Here is an 18,318-nt window from a genome sequence, read left to right on the forward strand (position 1 = left end):
GAAAGATTAACTTTGACAAGTTTACAAACTCTAGCTGCAATATGAATTTAAGTGGTACTATTTATATACATATACATAAACTATGTATACAAATATATATAAAATGTATGTATGATGTATATATCTATGTATCTACATTATATAGATATATAAATAAAGGAATGAAAATATTATTAACTTTAAAAAGTTCCTGACTTCATTATTTTTATATTACACATAATTGCTTAGTATTCAAGTTCTCCAGGGCAAAAATATTCTGCATAAAAAGGTTCAATTTTGTTTCTTAAAAAAAAAACCTCTCAAAAGTTTACATTAAAAAGCTCACTGTTGCTGGTGACCCTCCCCCAATAATTATTTCCAGTTGTTTCACAACAATAGATAGTCTGATTTTCAAGGTAGTCTGTTGGCAGATTTCCGATATGGAGCATGATTCCTAGTGGTTTACTTGATAACCATCTCTCGCGCTATGACCCACACAGGCACAGTTAAATGAAAAGCCTTGATTTTTCCTATTGCAGAACTGATGGTGCCTTGTACTACTCCATCTTCAAATGTGTCTATTTTAAAAAATCCATTATTGGTTGCTTTGAGGTCAAATTTACTTCCATTTCTTAACAAATTTGACAAAAAATCTGCTTCATTTTCAGGTAAAATTTCTAGAATGGTATTGATTAACATATCTCCAGGATGTTGAAAATTTCCACTTGCAAAAAGATACTCCTTTATGATCAATGGTTTATGAAAATGAATGAAGATATAATCGCCAGCTTTTGGAGAGACATCCCAGAAAAACCCTTTTCTTAGATAAGCATTTTCCAAATAATACTCCTTATAGGCTTTCAAAGTAGTAACCAGATTTGCAGGTGGATTGGGAACAAATTTAGTTACATTCTCTTTTAAAAATTCAGTGTCTAGCAAATACTGTATTTTTCCAGGCAATGATGAATATACTCCCACATGTTGAAAGAGAGAAGGTTTATATTGAATGCATAGCTTTTGTTTTTGCTTCTCACAGTGAACATGATCTCTTTCTGGATTACATATTTTCACATAGAATAAATGATCCAAAAGCCAGTCTACAGGTTTATCTTTGTAGAACATTATTAAAAATTGTACTATCAAAGTTTAAGTCTTCAGTTTTGAACAGTTTTCCAATGAAGGCAAGCTTTGAGAATTCAAGTATAATCCAATCAGTTGTTTGTGTAAGTACAAAATTCTTCATTTCCATAAGATACCCTTCTTTGGCTATAATATCTTCTTCAGGTAAAACGTGCCCTTAGTATGGGCATACAATATCAAGAAGCTGTAATCCAGGTTTTGTTTGGACCTCCATCATTTGGGGCTTTCTTGAGATGATTCCTTTGCAAAAGAGTGACTCTAATCATGTGTTTCAGACTATATAGGAAAGGAAGATGCTTGTATAGCAGATCAGAGTGGGAGATCTTTGGAGTTAAGAGGGGTCTTTGCAGTGCCAAATCTCACTCCATGGGTTAATGCCACCCAGAATGAATTGGCCTCCAAGCTGTGGAGCAGCTTATCAAAGCAGCCTAGAGACAAGTCAGAAATCAGTTAGAAGTTTAATTTCAAAGTGAGAGAAATGGCTTGCAAACAAGATGTTGCAACAACATTTAGACACATGTGCTGGGGTCCCTCCTCTAGTGCGGAGACCCAAGGCAGTGTGGGGAGATCTTATTCCTTATACCAATGTTGTGCCCTGAATGAGTGGTAACAGCAACAATATGGCAAGTTTGATTCCTAGCTTGGCTTTTGGTGCTTGTCAGAGCTCAGAGAACACCTGGTTTTTGCCAAAGCAATACAATAATTATGGGATTTTTGCCAGAGGGTGAGCGCAAATTGTTGTTATGACAAGCTCAACTTACTTGATGGGCCTTAGCTCTGGAAAACAGGGTGTGTCTCTTCATGTCTGGACAATAAGTACTTCCTGACCTTGGACTTATGATTTGTTTATTTGTTTGTTTCTAGAAAGATAACTTTGTTACTGTTAGTCTAGAAGAAGAAGAAGAAACTTTTTTCTGTTGTACATTGATTTAGGCATTTTTAAAAAAAATATTTATTTAAGGCAATGGGATTAAGTGACTTGCCCAGGGTCATACAGCTAGGCAATTATTAAGTGTCTGAGGTCAAATTTGAACTCAGTGCTCTATCGACTATGCAACCTAGCTGCCCTGATTTAGACTTTTCTGTAAAAGATATCCTCTCCATATGTTGGTTTATATTCCTTACCACATTCATCACAGATATCTCTCTAAATGGTGCTTTTCAGGATGATTGATGGATATTGTCAACAGAGAATAGAATCTTGTACAGACTTTGAATTATAATGTCATTAAAAAGGACACAGAGTCTATCCAATGACTCAGATGGCAGGATATTATCACCTTAAAGTGGTAAAGTAAGAAAAATGCTAGACTCTAGGTTAGGTCTCTAACAGAGCTGCTAAAGTAAAAATTATTTTTCTCCAGATGTATTCTAGGTGCATATGCATATATAAATATATTATATATATATGAAAAACTGAATTCATGAAATAATAACAATACTTTGAAATTATATGAGACTTGATGATTACAAAGTACATTAGACTCATGAAATATATCTCATTTGAGCCTCATAATAATCTTGGAAAATATGTAGTGCTGAGTGTTATATCCCTATTCAGGAGAGTAGAAAACTGAAACTTGGAAAGGTTAAAAGTCTTGTCCATGACACAATCACAAGACAAGTAAGTGGGATCCAAATCCAGATCTTCTTATTTCAAGTTTTTGTATGCTTTTCAGTATAGTATGGCGCAAGTATGTTCTTGGGTAATGGAGAATGACTATCTGTAGCAAAAAAGAATCCTCTTTTGTTTTCCAGAATGACTCATCAAGAAATCCTGTTCATTAATCATAGGTCATAAGATCAACTAACTAGTCTAGTGGTTATCAAAGTATAGACCAGTTTTCTCTTTTTTGCTCTAGGAGAATGATTTTCCTTTCAAAATTACTGCAAAATGACTATAAGAAGGAAAAATGGCTGTCATCAGAAATGTCTTTCCTATTAGTCCCAGTGTACCACAACCTCTTCCCACTGAAACTGCTGGCTCATTTTGCCTAGAAATATCTGGTGTTAGATTTCCTTTCTTTGCTCTGGATAGTTGTAGAATGGACTTAATAATTCTGTCATTTAGAACTTAAAGACCACCAAAATAGCCCTGATGACTATATGATGCAATTGAAAAAAATACTTTTTTTCCTCTTTTTTTTTTCCAGGTATTTCCCTTGTCTTTCTTTTGTTAATTTTAGTAATGAAACACAAGTCAGAAAAAGAGAGAAAAAGAAATAAAGAAAACAAGCATCACTTAAGAAACAGAGATTCAGAAATCAAACACACTTTTCCCCAAAGAGAGGAGCATGAGGTATTACCAATGTTGATCTCAGTAATCTGTACAATTTTAACAAACCCAGAATATGCTTTTTGGCTTTGGTCAGTAGCTTAACCAGATAGTCTCTTTCCTGTATTCTGGAGTATCAGCCACTAGCGGTGGGTGGTCTGTCTCCCAATCTAGCCTATCCCTCTAGCCTGTTTTCCCCTGTGTTTTATTGAGTGTTTCTAATCTGGTACCTTTCTATTTTCCAGCCTTACTCAAACTACTTTTTAAAACGTGATTTATACTTTAGCCATGGGCATTAAAGACATCAAGAATATTATTACTTCTTTTTCTCTTCTCTCCCTTCTGTCCTCTTAGAAGACTACTAAGAATATATATGGGAAATGGTTTTAATTAAAATAAAATAGTAAATATCATTGGATTTTTGAGAGAGAATCTATTGAAATGGAGTATATTAAAAATCAAATTTGAGTCAAAGTAAAGCAAAGGATTAAATAACAATGATAATTGGCATTTTATAGTACTTTAAATTTTATGAAATGATTTATAAATATTATCAAATTTTCCTGGAAAGTAGGTTCTATTATTACCTCCATTTTGCTGTTGAGGAACCTGAGTCAGATAGAAGTTAAGTGACTTTCCTAGGATCACACAGCTAGGAATTAATGAGTTTGGATTTGAATTCAGATCTTCCTGATTCCAGATCCAGTTCTCTGTCTCACATCTCTGCCTCAAAAATTTAAAAAAAAAATAGATAGATAGATAAATAAATAAATAGGTATATTTGGACAGAGTAGACATGCAATTTGGATAATTCAGAAAATCATATCCCCATTTTAAAAAAGGGTACATAGGAAATTTTGTTGCTGTTTTCAGTTGTGTCAGACTCTTTGTGATCCTGGTTTGTGGTTTTCTTGTCAAATATACTAAAATGATTTCCCATTTCCTTCTTTAGCTTATTTTGCAGGTGAAGATGCTGAAGAGAATTTTCCTAGGATCACAGGCCTTTATACATTTCACCATCTATCTGCCCTTAGGAAATATAAGGTTAATTTAATTGCCAGATTTACTTATTAACCCTTCTTTAGTCATCCAAAAATCACCAAATAATTGTTTAACAATTTGGGTCTGGGGAATTCTTATATCTGTCAAGATTAAGAGACTTTGGGAAATAACCTTCAACACAATTTTAAAAGAGAACTTTTCAAGGTAGAGATACAACAAATAAGAATTATTTTTAATCTCATTTTAGCAATGTTCTAATGTAATGGGCACTGATGTACTATTCACATCTATGGACTAGATCAGTAGAGTTCCTTGGTCAACTCAATGAGCTTACAGATAAGAAAAACCTTTATTTGATACTGCTTCATAATGATTGAGGATGACTGGGCCTCTAAAAGGGAGACTTCATAACAGACTACAGGCCATTTTATCCCTTCTAGCTTCTTTTCAAATCACAGAGACAGCATAGTTAAAAGAACACTTGGAGATGAAGGGCAGTCTGTGGATGTGAACATCGCCCCAGGAGTTACTAAATGGGTGCCTTACCAGTGTAATTACACACTCAAGAGAATTCCTGGACTCCAAGTTCTAGAATCTAGCCTTATAGAGAGGAAAGGGGGATTTCCTGAGCAGCTATTTCTATGGGAGAAAAGATTTGAGCACATGACCCTGTATTGAAGGGGGGAAAAAAAAGACAGTCATGACAGAATAGCAAAAGATCTGAACTTTGCTGTCTACTGTCACCATGAGTTATTTGGACAAGGAAGGTCATATGAGAAGGGGGATTCCGAACAAGTCAGAGGCATTTCCCTCTAACTCCACAAAAGTCACTTTGTCTGAACCTGCCTAAGACTTCCCAGTTTCCCTTATCAGCAGTTTTATTGATTTACAGGCACCCTCTATGGACTCCCTACATCACAATAGTTGCTTTGCCATTTTGCCAGCATCCTTTATCTAACTTTCTTTCCAGATACACTTAAATAAGTTGACACCTCCTGGCTGAACTACTATGGAGAATGATAATCTATTTGAATTCAGTTGTCAATAATGAACATTAACTTCCACCTTGTCATTCCCTGCCTATATCCCACTGTTTCTGACATCTCTGTTGCTATTGTTCAAACCCCTTTCTCTATCTAATACATGACCTATATGTGATCTTTTAAAAATATTTTATATTATTCTTTTCCAATACCATGTAAAGATAGTTTTCAACATTGATTTTTTTGGTAAGATTTTTTGAGTTCCACATTTTTTTCCTTCCCTCCCTTCCCTCCCTCCTCCCCATAACAGAGAGTAATCTGGTATAAGTTTGATAGATAGATAGATAGATGATAGATAGATTGATAGATAGATCAACAGAGAGACAGACAGATAGGTAGATAAATAGATAGGTATTCATCATTTCATACTTGATCTATTGGATAACTTTCTAGCTGGTCTTCTTGTCTTGTCTTTCCCACCTGTAATTTATCTTCTGTTATCAAATTGATGTTCCTAAAATGAAAATCTGATTAGGTCAACTCTACTAGCTCCCTAGTATTTCCAGCAACAAATATAAAATTATCTTTTTGAATTTTCAAGTTCTTCATAAACTTGTCCCTTCCTAAGCTTTCCAGTCTTTGTCTTTTGTCCCACCTACACATACTTGTGATCCAGTGACACTTGAAATTCTTCACAGAATTTCATCTGATTTCAGGCATTTTTACTAGCTGTGCCCCTTGCTTAGAATTCTCTCCTCATCTCCATCTCCTGCCTTGCTTTAACTTTAAGTCATAGTTAAGTCCTACCTTTAGGGCAACTAGGGGTCACTTAGATACTTACTAGCTGTGTGACCCTGAGCAAGTCACTTCCTCCTATTTGCCTTGGTTTCCTTCTCAATTGAATGAACTGGAGAAGGAAATAGCAAACCACTCCAGTATCCTTGACAAGAAAACCCCAAATGGGGAACAATTTATGACCAAAGAAGAGATAGAGAACATTATGAAAGACAATATGGATAATTTTGATTATATTAAATTGAAAAATTTTTGCACAAACAAAACCAGTGCAACCAAGATGAAAAGGAATGCAGTAAGTTGGGAAACAATTTTTACAACTAGTGTTTCTGATAAAGGACTCATTTCTGATAAAAGACTCATCCATGTAGGTATTGCTTTCCTCAATTCAGAACTGAGTCAAATTTATAGGAATAAAAGTCATTCCCCAATTGATAAATGGTAAAAGGATATGGAAAGACAATTCTCAGATAAAGAAATTAGGGCTAATTTAAGTCATATGAAAAATTACTCTAAATTTTTGTTGATTAGAGAAATGCAAATTAAAGCAACTCTGAGGTACCACTTCACACCTATCAATATGACTAAATATGACTAAAAAGGGAAATGATCAATGTAGAGGGGATGTGGGAAAACTGGGACACATGCTTTGTTGAGTTGATCCAACCTTTCTGGAGAGCAATTTGGAATTATATCCAAAGGGCTATAAAATTGTGCATACATTTTGATCCAACAATGCCACTACTAGGTCTGTATCCCAAAGAGATCATGAAAAAGGTCAAAATCCATATGTACAAAAATATTTATAGCAGCTCTTTTCATAGTGGTAAAGATTTGGAAATTGAGGGGATGCTCATCAATTAGAGAATGGTTGAACATTGTGATAGAATACTATTGTTCTATAAGAAATCATGAGGAACAGGACTCAGAATAGCCTGGAAAGACTTGCATGAACTAATGCTGAGTGAAGTGAGCAGAACCAGAAGAACATTGTCTATACTAACAGCAACATCTGGTGATTATCATCTATGATAGACTTGTTTTTTAACAGCATAATAATCCAAGATAATTCTAAAAGATTTGTAATGGAAAATATCATCCATACCAAAGAAGAACTGTGGGGTTTAAATGCAGACCAAAGCTTACTATTTTTAAAAAAATTTAAAAGTTGTCTTACATGTTACATTTTTTTCTAATATTTTTTCCTTCCATTTGGATTTGATTCTTCTTTCACATGATTAATATGCATCTATTTTTAGCATGGTTATACATGTAGAACCTATATTAGATTGCTTTCTGTCAGGAGGAGAGTGGAAGGAAAGGAGGAAGGGAGAAAAATATAAAACTCAAAACTGCAAAAAAAAGATTGTTGAAAATTACTGTTGCATGTGGTTAGAAAAATAAATACATATTTAAATAAAAAAAGAAAACCCCAAATGGGTTCACAGGGAGCCAGATATGACTGAAATAATTTAACAGATATGACAAAGTCCTAGCTCTGTAAGAAGTCTTTCTTAATCTTAGTGGCTTCATTTTGAGATCATTTTTTACTTTATCCTGTATATATTTTATTTGTAAATAGTTACTTGTAGGTTGCCCCCCATATCAGATTATAAGTCTTCTGTTTTTGCCTTACTGAGTGATCCTGAGCAAGTCACTTCTTCCTTTTTGCTTCAGTTTCCTCCTCTATCAAATGAACTGGAGAAGGAAATGATTCAGTGTTAGGTACAGACTAGGTTCTCGATAAAGTGAAGTTGTTGACATCACTTCTCTAAGCCCTCAGGATAACATCATTAGGAAGGATGCTTATATAAGAAAGGGAAGAAAAGTATTTTAATTGATTGATTTTTTTTTCCTGAGGGATGAAATAAAAACAGGTCCCTACTCCATTTGCATTGTTACCTTCAGTATATGGGTAACAGGTTATCTCCTTAAACAGGAACTGGGGATCTTTTCACCCACATCTGTGGTGACCTAGATGTGAGCTATACGGTCTATGTTCTGAGATTTCCCAGAGGAAGGCCTGGATGGGAGAAAAATGAACCAAAAAGTTAAGGTATTGGAGAAACATTCAAGATTAAAATGAGTCCATGCAAACCCAGAGATTGGGACATTGGTCTGTGGATTACACATAAATGATTCAGAAAAGAAACAATACATTTCGCTATATTTGTATAAATCTTAATCTGGGGTCAGCATGGCAGGAGCCAAAGAATGTCAGAGAGTAAATATCAACTCTTCTTTATGGAGAGCACTATCAAGATAGCTTTTTAGCATGTCATTGAAATAATCTCAATGACAAATAATCTATTTCTAGGTTTATAATCTTCCAAGCAAAGTGATTCTTTTCATTAGTCTTAAAACTTATCTCCATTCTTGATATGTACCATTAATTTTTATTTTTATTCAAAAGGAATATTACCCCATAAATTATTTACGTGGATAAAAGTGACGATTTTCATTAAAAGTGATAGATGGATATTTGTCATATTCTTATCATGCTACCCATAAATTAACCAAAAGAAGCTCAACTCTCCATTCTTTATGAACTCTTCATAATAGTAAGTTATAGATAGATGGTGAAACCTAATTTAAATATATTCTAAAGGTGAAAGTGTATATCACTTAGCATGCAACTTGAAAAATCAAGATTCAAATGCAAAAAAGGCTTGCAAAACATTTATTATATTATGATACTTTGGCATTTTTAATAATTCATGAGCTCATCCAGTGGTATTGCTTTCCTCAAAACAGATCATAATTCATCCATAACTTCTTATCCCAAGTGATTCTTGTCCATGTCTTTTATTTTAAAAAATTTATTGATGCTCCTTTATATTTTAGAAATACCTTTGGCACTTTCCAATGACTGTCTCCTGACGACAAAGTACCCTTACTTATTATAAATAAAAATAGTCAAGCAAAACAAATCAACACATTGATCATGTGGATTTTATTCTGTACCTGATTTCAGCACACCTCTTTGCCAATAAATGGGATGCTTATTCCACTTTTAAGTACTCTGAAGTCAGAAGTAGTTCATGCATTTCAAAATTCTGAATTCTCTAAATGTTGTATTCCTTTAAGTTATTGTTGACTCTAAAATTTTTCCCATGGCTCTGCATACTTCACCCTGCATGACAAGTTTCCCCAGATTTCTCTGTAGGCTTCATATTTGTTATTGATTTCACAATAACATTCCATTAAATTCATATACCACAATTTTTTTCATTTACTCCTCAAATGACAGAATTGAACTTCTTATAGAATTTTGACTTATAAAAAAAAGAGTACACTAGGTGATATACTGGATGAAGCCCGAAGTCAAATGGACCTGAGTTCAAATGTGACCTCAAACTATCTGTGTAATGGTGGGCAAGTTGCTTAACCTCATTTGCCTCAGTTCCTCATCTGTAAAATGAACTAGAGAAGGAAAAGGCAAACCACTCTAGCACTCTTGCCAAGAAAGCCCCCAAAAAGGTCATAAAGAATCAGACCTAACTGAAAAACAACTTAACATATTATAAAAAGGGCTGATATATTTTGGATATATATGATACTTTTCCTTGAGTCTTTGACTTCCTTATAATGGTATCACTGGGTCAAAAAGTATTTATTATTTAATGACCTTTTAAATATAATTCCATTTTTTTCCTCCAAAATGTTTGGATCCATTTCTAAGTCCATCAGTAGTTCATTAATGTATATGTCTTCTCATGGTCCCTTGAATATTCTATCATTTTTTGTTTTGTTTTTTGCCATTTGCCATCCTTGCCAATTTGAAGTGAAGCCACAACATTGCTTTAATATACATTTCTCTTATGAACAGTGATTTGAATTCTTTAATATAGTTGATGACCTCTGGTATTTACTCTTTTGGAAATTGTCTTTCTATATCCTTTGACCACTAATTCATTGGGGGGTGGTCATATTCTATATTTGTATCACTCTCATCATAATGTCTCAGAGAGATTTGCCGCAGAGACTTTCCCCAGTTAATTACTTCTCTTCAAATTCTAGTTGTGTTGATTTTGTTTGTGCAAAAGGTATTCAATTTTAGGTAATCAAAATTATCCATTTTGTATTCTGTGATCCAGTGTCTTTCCATGAATTCTCCAGAGAGCATGTGACCAATGAGCTGTGTGTTTTCCTCTTATTGTTTTATTTTATCTTAATTACTAATATAGCATTCAAGTATCCAATCCTATCCTTCACTCTTGCTTTTCGGGACTAAAGTCATACATGTCTTTCTTTTATGATTCCTTTTATGCCATTAAAGAATAAAAATGATAGGATAATGAGCTTAGTGTTGAAAGGGACCTTCAAGATCATTTAATCTAATCTCCTATTTTATGTATGAAGAAGGAAAGAAACTTGCCCAAGGTCACATAGGTAGTGAGTGGCAGATAAGATTTGAACCCAAAAGCTCTGAGGCCACAGCAGTGCTTTTTCTGCTACACTGAAATTACCTGTAACCATACATCTTTGCATTTTTCTTTGAGTCATAGTAATAGTCCATGATTTGCATTATTATCACGTCATATGAAAGGCAATATTGCTTAGAGATCCTTGTAATCAGAAGACCAGGATTCAAGTGTTGTCTCTGAAACATATGAACTCAATAACCATTGGCAAGTTAACTAGAAGTTATAGACTAATTGCTAAGATATATCATTGTAAAGGAATGCTAAATTGGGAATGATCTACATAGACACAGTTTAGTACCAAAAATACAAATCAAATTTCAAAAACCATTATCAGTTTAATTTTTTTGCTCCAATTTAAAATATCATGGATGTAGGGAAACTCCCAGAGAAACTCCCGTTATGAATGAAGAACAGCAATTATTCTGCAATTTATAATCTTAGAGACTTGCTTAGGTCATTAAAAAAGAGACAAGACTTGAAAATTCAGGTTTTACTGACTCTGAGGTTAGTTCTCTGATCATTCCACAATGAAGTATCTCAACTAGAGAATAAGCATGTATTAGTTTATGGATTACTGGAAACACAGTGAAGTTAGCGAAGTTACCATAATGTTATGCTCTTTACCAAAATATTCAAAGGGAAACGTATTTATGGGTACACCACTAGTTACCTCTTTTGAATTAAAAAACATGTTTAATTGGGTAGGTTCTATTCTCTTCTGTTCTATGAGTTCATTGGATTTGGAATAAGAAGACCCTGATATTACAGAAATTTAACTAGATTTGGAGAAAGATGACTTGGAATTATGTCCTGCCTGGGCATATTGTGTCACCTTTCTATCCATAAAATAAGCAAGTTGGATTACATGATCTTTAAAAGCCTTTTCTTTGGAAATGGACTACCTCAGATAGCAACCAGGCATCATTAGATTAAAGGCAGTTGGATGACCTAAGGGATAGAGAGGTGGACCTGGAAGACCTGAGTTTAAAGCCAATTTCAGACATTTACTAGCTGTATGATCCTGATCAAGTCATTTGATCTCTGTCTATCTCAGTGCTTTAATTTATAAAAGAGGATGATGATGGTACCTACCTCCCAAGGATTTTGGGAGGATAAAATGTGATGATATTTGTAAAAAATCTGCAAACTTTAAGATGTTATATAAATGTTAACTAGTAGTAACTTATCATTTATACTTTTCCCTCTTTTCTGTTAGAAAGAGAACTAGGAAAACAATTTATACTATGCCTTCCACAAAGTAAAGGCAATCAACATTAAGAACTTTTGCAGAAAATTGCAGAACATCAGTCAATTCAGCCACCAATTCCTGCTGTCTTCAGCAGAGAGGTGGTAAATTGACCATAGATACAAAATGAAGCATAAATTTTCAAATATGTTGATTCAGTTTGCTTTATGACTTTGTTACAAGGGAGAAGGGTCACCTAGTTTGGAAAGAGGGAAGTTGGAGAAGGTCATTGGGAAATAGCATTATTTTAAATAAATAATATCAAAAAAAAAAGAAAGGGAGAAGTCAGTCAACCCTGAATACTGCCTAAGTAGCTTATCTCTGGGAATTCCCCAGTCTCCTGAGTGATTAAGTAAGTGATTAAGAATTCATAAAGCTGTAATGAAATTTTAAAATAATTTTTCAAGTCATGAGGGATTCAAAGTACTGAATGGACAATATGATTAAATATAGTTTCAAAATCACACAAAATCAACTCAAACACTTTTTAGAGTGAAGGAAAAACTCTAGCAGCTAGTCTTTTAACATTTTCCTACAGATACTTAGAAAGTCAACTATGAAGTATAATATTTTATCAAATATTTTTAGAAGAGACTAATCTTTAATTCTTGAATTGTGTTAGTGTCTGGGTGTGAGAAAATGATTTGAGTGCTGGAAGCAAATTTAACCAAACCCCAGATTAATACCAGTCTCTTATCTTTCCTGTACATAAGCATGCCAAATTACTTGAATACTTAAAAAACAAACATTTCACAGGCATGTGATCTCCTTTCACAAATATAAATCAAAACTCTTCCAGCAACAGATTCACCTCAGCAAATTTAATTCAGCAAATATTTGTATCTACTGTGTATAAGGAGGGCACTATGCTAGTGGTGGAGGATATAAAGATATATATTTTTTAAATCCTGTCCTTATTTTGAGAATTAGATCTTTGTAATATAGTTTGAAATCTGGTATTTCCAGTTAGCTTTCTTCCCATTTTTTTTCCATTATTTCCCTTGAGATTCTTGACTTTTTTTTGCCTCCAGATAAATTTCATTATTTTTCTAGTTTATAAAGTAATGTTTTGGTAATTTGAGTGGTATGGCACTGAATAAGTAAATTAATTTAAGTAGCAATTGCTTTCATAATATTGACTCCTACCATGAACAATTAATATTTCTCCAATTATTCAAGTCTGTCTTTATTTCTAGAAACAATGCTTTATGGTTGTATTCTATAGATTTTATATATCTCTTGGTGGATAGACTCCCACGTATTTTCTACATTCTGTAATTACTTTAAATGGACCCCCCCCCCTTTTTCTAAATCTTTTTCTGCTAGGTCTCCTTCTTTCTAAGAAGAACATTCAATTGTATATGCCAAAAATATATATCCCTTAATAATGCTTCTGGTTGGGTTCTTATGTACTGCCTTGAGCTAATCTTCACATAAAAGAATAACTTGGCATATTCTGCAAAAATTTGTACTTTTTACTGGCATAATGGGTATTAAAGGAATACTTGATGATCAAATGATAGTCTTCAAGAATCTAAGTTCATCTCCATACCACAGAGCAATCTTGTCGCTAAAATTTTGTAATAAAGAATTTTCTTTTTTGTTAAGCATCAACAAAAAAGAAACAATAGTATTTACATAAATAATAAGGCAGTATTACATATGAATTGATGAACTTCAATCATATACAGTTTTATTAAGTGTATTTTAGAAACAGTAGCTAATGCTGTCACTTGGAGGACACCATGGAAGGACTGATGGAAGAAGTAATGCCTGAGCTGAGCTTTGTGGGGAGAAAAACATAAGGAGAGTATGCAATGCCAGTTCAGTCTGGGCAAACACATATAAATAGAGTGAAAATGAAAACAAAATTGGGTTTGATTAGAAGTTGTGGTTTAAAAAGTTTGACAGATATCATTTCTGGGTAATTGAATCATTTTATTAATAAGGCTAGAATGTTTATTAATAAAAAGAGATCAGTGACTCTCAAATGCCAAAGATCCCTCATGGTGGTAGGCTCACAGTTTATATACATTTGAAAGAGTGGGTGTTTCTGAGGGTGGCAATCAACCTTGACTGGTTAAATAATTAATGAAAGAATGAAGAGTAAAATGGGAGGTAGTCTATATTACAATGAGAGTTTTGAGGTTTAGGACTTGGATCACCCAAATCTTGATCAAAGAGACCTTCATATCACTAGTTTGACAAAAGGGAGGATTTCCATTTTCCCAGAATTGTCTGAATAAACAATGAGCAGGAATCCTCCCAATTAGCCCAAACTCAGCATTTCTTTTATATCTGATTAGATTTTGGCCTTGGTAAGTTGTTGTCTAACATTTCTCACACTGGTTGACTCTGGATGAGGAAGAAAAAAAGTTAGTCTCAATAGAATAATTAGTTATTAATACAGGAAAGAAATAATCATTTCTCTCAAAGGGAATGAAGGGTAATTATGTGAAAGCAACTTGGACAACTAAATTAGAGCCAGGTTATGAAGGGCTTTAAAATGCCAGGCTAAGGAATTTGTGTTATATCTAATAGACAATTGGGAATGACAGAAAATGTCTGAGCAGGAGAATTTCATGATTGAATCTACACGCTAGAAAAATTATTTTGGCATCTGTGTGAAGTTAGGTGACAATACAAAAGAAAAAAATCATTCTGATTTCTTGGGTTTAGTCTTTCTTGTAGTCCCAGAATATCTCTGCTGAAGGCTTGTCCCCAACTTCCTAAACCCTCCCTACCTTTTTTGAAATTTTTGTGCTGGAATTTTTTAAAAAAATGTATTTATTTATTTTCATCCATATGAATGTGCATATTTCCAAGTTACAAAATTTCCCTCCATCCTCCCTTCCCACCCCCCTCCCCTCATCAGGGAACAGTCAGGTTAGTATTTTACATATTTTGTTAAACATGTTTATAAATTAATGATTTTGGGAAGAAGAATTAGGATTAAGGGAAAAGATACATAAGAGATAATTTTTATAAAGTATTCATCAGATTTTGAAGGTGTTTTTTTCCATTTTTTTAAATTTTTCTTCCTCTGGTTGGGGATAATATAGTCCATAACCAGTCAAATACAGTTGTCCTAGCTCTGTGGACTGCTGAGAGGAGCTGCTTCCATCCAGGTTGTTCATCTCATAATGTTGTTGATGTGCACATTATTCTCTTGGTTCTACTCTCTTCACTCAGTATCAGATCCCGTAAGTCATCCCATGCTTCTCTAGAGTCCAACCTTTTAGGTTTCTTACAGAACAATAGTATTCCATAGTATTCATGTACCATAACTTGTTTAACCATTCCTCAATTGATGGACATCCCCTCACTTTCCAATTCTTTACCACTACAAAAAATGCTGCTATAAATATTTTGGAACATGTTAGACTTTTCCGATTCTTTTACAATTTCTTCTAGATATAGATCTAGAATTGGAATTGCTAGGTCAAAGGGTATGAATAGTTTTATTGCTCTTTGGACATAGTTCCATATTGCTCTCCAGAAAGGTTGGATCTGTTCACAACTCTGCTAGCAATGTATCAAAGTCCCAATCCTCCCTCAACCTCTCTAACATTGATCACCTTCCCTTTTTCTCATCTTGGCTAATCTAATAGGTGTGAGGTGATACCTCATTGTTGGTTTGATTTGCATTTCTCTAATCAGTAGTGGTTTGGAGCATTTTTTCATATGATTTTATATATATATATATATATATATATATATATATATATATATAGCTTTAATTTCTTCATTTGAAAACTGTTCATATCCTTTGACTATTTCTCAATTGGGAAATGACTTGTGATCTTATAAATTTGATGCAATTCTCTATATATTTTAGAAATTATCATAACTCCTGGTTGTGAAAATTGTTTCCCATTTTTCTGCTTTCCTTCCAATTTTGGAAGCATTAATTTTATTAGTGCAAAAATATTTTAATTTAATATAGTCAAAATCATTCATTTTGCAGTTTATAATATATGCCAATTCTTGTTTGATCATAAATTTATCCCTTTTCCATAGATCAGATAAATTAATAATTTATCTATGGTATTGCTCTTTATAACTAAGTCCTGTACCTATTTTGACCTTATTTTGGTGTAGGGTGTGAGATGAAGATCCATGCCTAGTTTTTGCCATGCTATTTCTAGTTTTCCCCAACAATTTTTGTCAAACTATGAGCTCTTATCCCAGAAGCTGATGTCTTTGGGTTTGTCAAATAGTACCTTGTTGTAGTCATTTACTACAACTTCTTTTGAATCTGTCCTAATCCAATGATACATTACTCTACTTCTTAACCAGGACCAGTCAGTTTTGTTGACTGCTGTTTTATAACTTTATAGTATATTTTTAGATCTGGTAGAGCTAGGTTACCTTCCTTTACATTTTTTTCATCATTTCCCTTGCGATTCTTGCCCTTTTGATGCCCTAGATGAATTTTGTTATTTTTTTTATCTTAGTATAGTAGTTATTTTGGTTGTTTGATTGGTATGGCACTGAATAAGTAATTTAATTTGGGTAGAAATTTTTATTATATTAGCTCAACTTGTGAGCATTTGACATTTTTCCAATTATTTAGATCTGACTTTATTTGGATGAGGAGTGCTTTATAATTGTGTTCATACAGTTTCTGGGTTTGTCTTGGGAGGTAGATTCCCAAGTAGTTAATATTGTCTACAGTTATTTAAAATGGAATTTCTCTTTTTATCTCTTGATCTTGGGCTTTGTTGTTTGTATATAGAAATGCTGATGGTTTATGTGGGTTTATTTTATATCCTGCTACTTTGCTGAATTTGTTCATTGTTTCAAGAAGGTTTTTAGATGATTTTCTTGGGTTGTCTAGGTATACCATCATATCATCTGCAAAGAGTCAAAGTTTTGCTTCCTCATTGCCAATTCTGATTCCTTCAATTTCTTTTCTTCTGTTATTGCTACTGCTAGCATTTCTAATACTATATTGAATAGTAATGGTGATAATGGGCTTCCTTGTTTCACCCCTGATTTTATTGGAAATGCTCTGAGTTTATTCCCATTGAATATAATATTTGTTAATGGTTTGAGATAGGTACTATTTATTATTTTAAGAAAAACTCCATTTATTCCTAAACTTTACAGTGTTTTTAATAGGAATGTATGTTGTATTTTATCAAAGACTTTCAGCATCTATTGAGATAACCATATGATTTCTGTTGGTTTTTATATTGATATGTTTAATTATGTTCAGTGTTTTCCTAATGTTGAGCCGTCCCTGTATAAATCCAACCGAATCATGGTGTATTATCCTGGTAATAACTTGCTGTAGTCTCATTGCTAAAATTTTATTTAAGATTTTTTCATTATATTCATTAAGGAAATTGATCAATAATTTTTTTTTGTCTGTTTTGGTTTTGTGATGGAAATCTTAATGTTCTTTGTTTCCTGGTTGATGGGAGGAGATTGTGGCTTCCATAGGTGTGGACCATCCTTGGCATCTGCCTTACTGTGACATCAGAAATGTCAAACCAATGAGATGAGCCTAAGTACAATTCGGCTTTTCCCCATAAAACCTATGGCCCTGGGCTTTATCACTGAGTGTCCCATCCCTGTAGTCCTCACCTCCATATAAGTTCTCAGCTGGCCCTAGGGTGAAGGTATAGGCTTGCATTGTGTTTGGCTGCCCTAGTATATCAGGAGAGGGAATGCCAACCACTGTGACTTACAAATATGTCATTTGATTTTCACAATAATTCTGAGAGATAAATGATATTGTTATCCTCATTTTACAATAGGATAAGCAGAGGCAGTCAGAGGTTAAGTGATTTGCTCAGGGTCACCCAGTTAGTAATGTCAAGTTGAATTTGAACTCAAGTCTTCCTGTCTTTTGGTCCTGATGTGGAGAAGTGGGCTTACCTAGTGTATTGGCAGCTCTAGTGTGCTCTAGTGGCTTCGGTTTTGCTGTTGTCCCCTATGCCTTAAATGTATTCACTCCTAACATCTTTGCCTCTTAGAAGAATCCTTATCTTCAAGTTAATCTCTCTCCCTCTTCAAAGTACTTTAAATTTAAAGCCCATTCATACAGGACATTCTCCTCACTGGTGTAGTTCATATTACTGCTGGGGATTGAGGTATGGGGATAGTTTGGAATTGATGAGAGCAAGAGAGTCCTAGATCTCCTATATTTCAGCAAAATGTATGTTCTTTAAAGGCAGAGATTATTTTGTTTCTGTATAGTGACTGGTACTATATTATACACATAGTGGGTATCTAATATCTTCTGAGTTGAGCTGAGGATATCACATATTCACACACACACACACACAGAAATAAACATAAATTTTAAAGTTTTTAAAACCCATTAGAAAACAGTACATTTAAGGAGCAGCTAGGTAGTGCAGTCTTCTGATGGCACCAAGCATCAAGCCTTGGATTCAGGAGGACCTGAGTTCAAATGTGGCTTCAGACCCTTACTTGTGACCTTGGACAAATCATTTAACC

General features: G+C 33.8%; 1 pseudogene; it reads right to left on the reverse strand.

Annotated features, from left to right (window-relative positions):
• Positions 1–441: 441 nt before the first annotated feature.
• LOC141489415 (alpha-1,3-mannosyl-glycoprotein 4-beta-N-acetylglucosaminyltransferase B pseudogene) lies at positions 442–17,488 on the reverse strand (annotated as a pseudogene).
• Positions 17,489–18,318: the final 830 nt, after the last annotated feature.

Source organism: Macrotis lagotis, chromosome 5, assembly GCF_037893015.1.
Source record: "Macrotis lagotis isolate mMagLag1 chromosome 5, bilby.v1.9.chrom.fasta, whole genome shotgun sequence".
Lineage (NCBI taxonomy): Eukaryota > Metazoa > Chordata > Mammalia > Peramelemorphia > Peramelidae > Macrotis > Macrotis lagotis.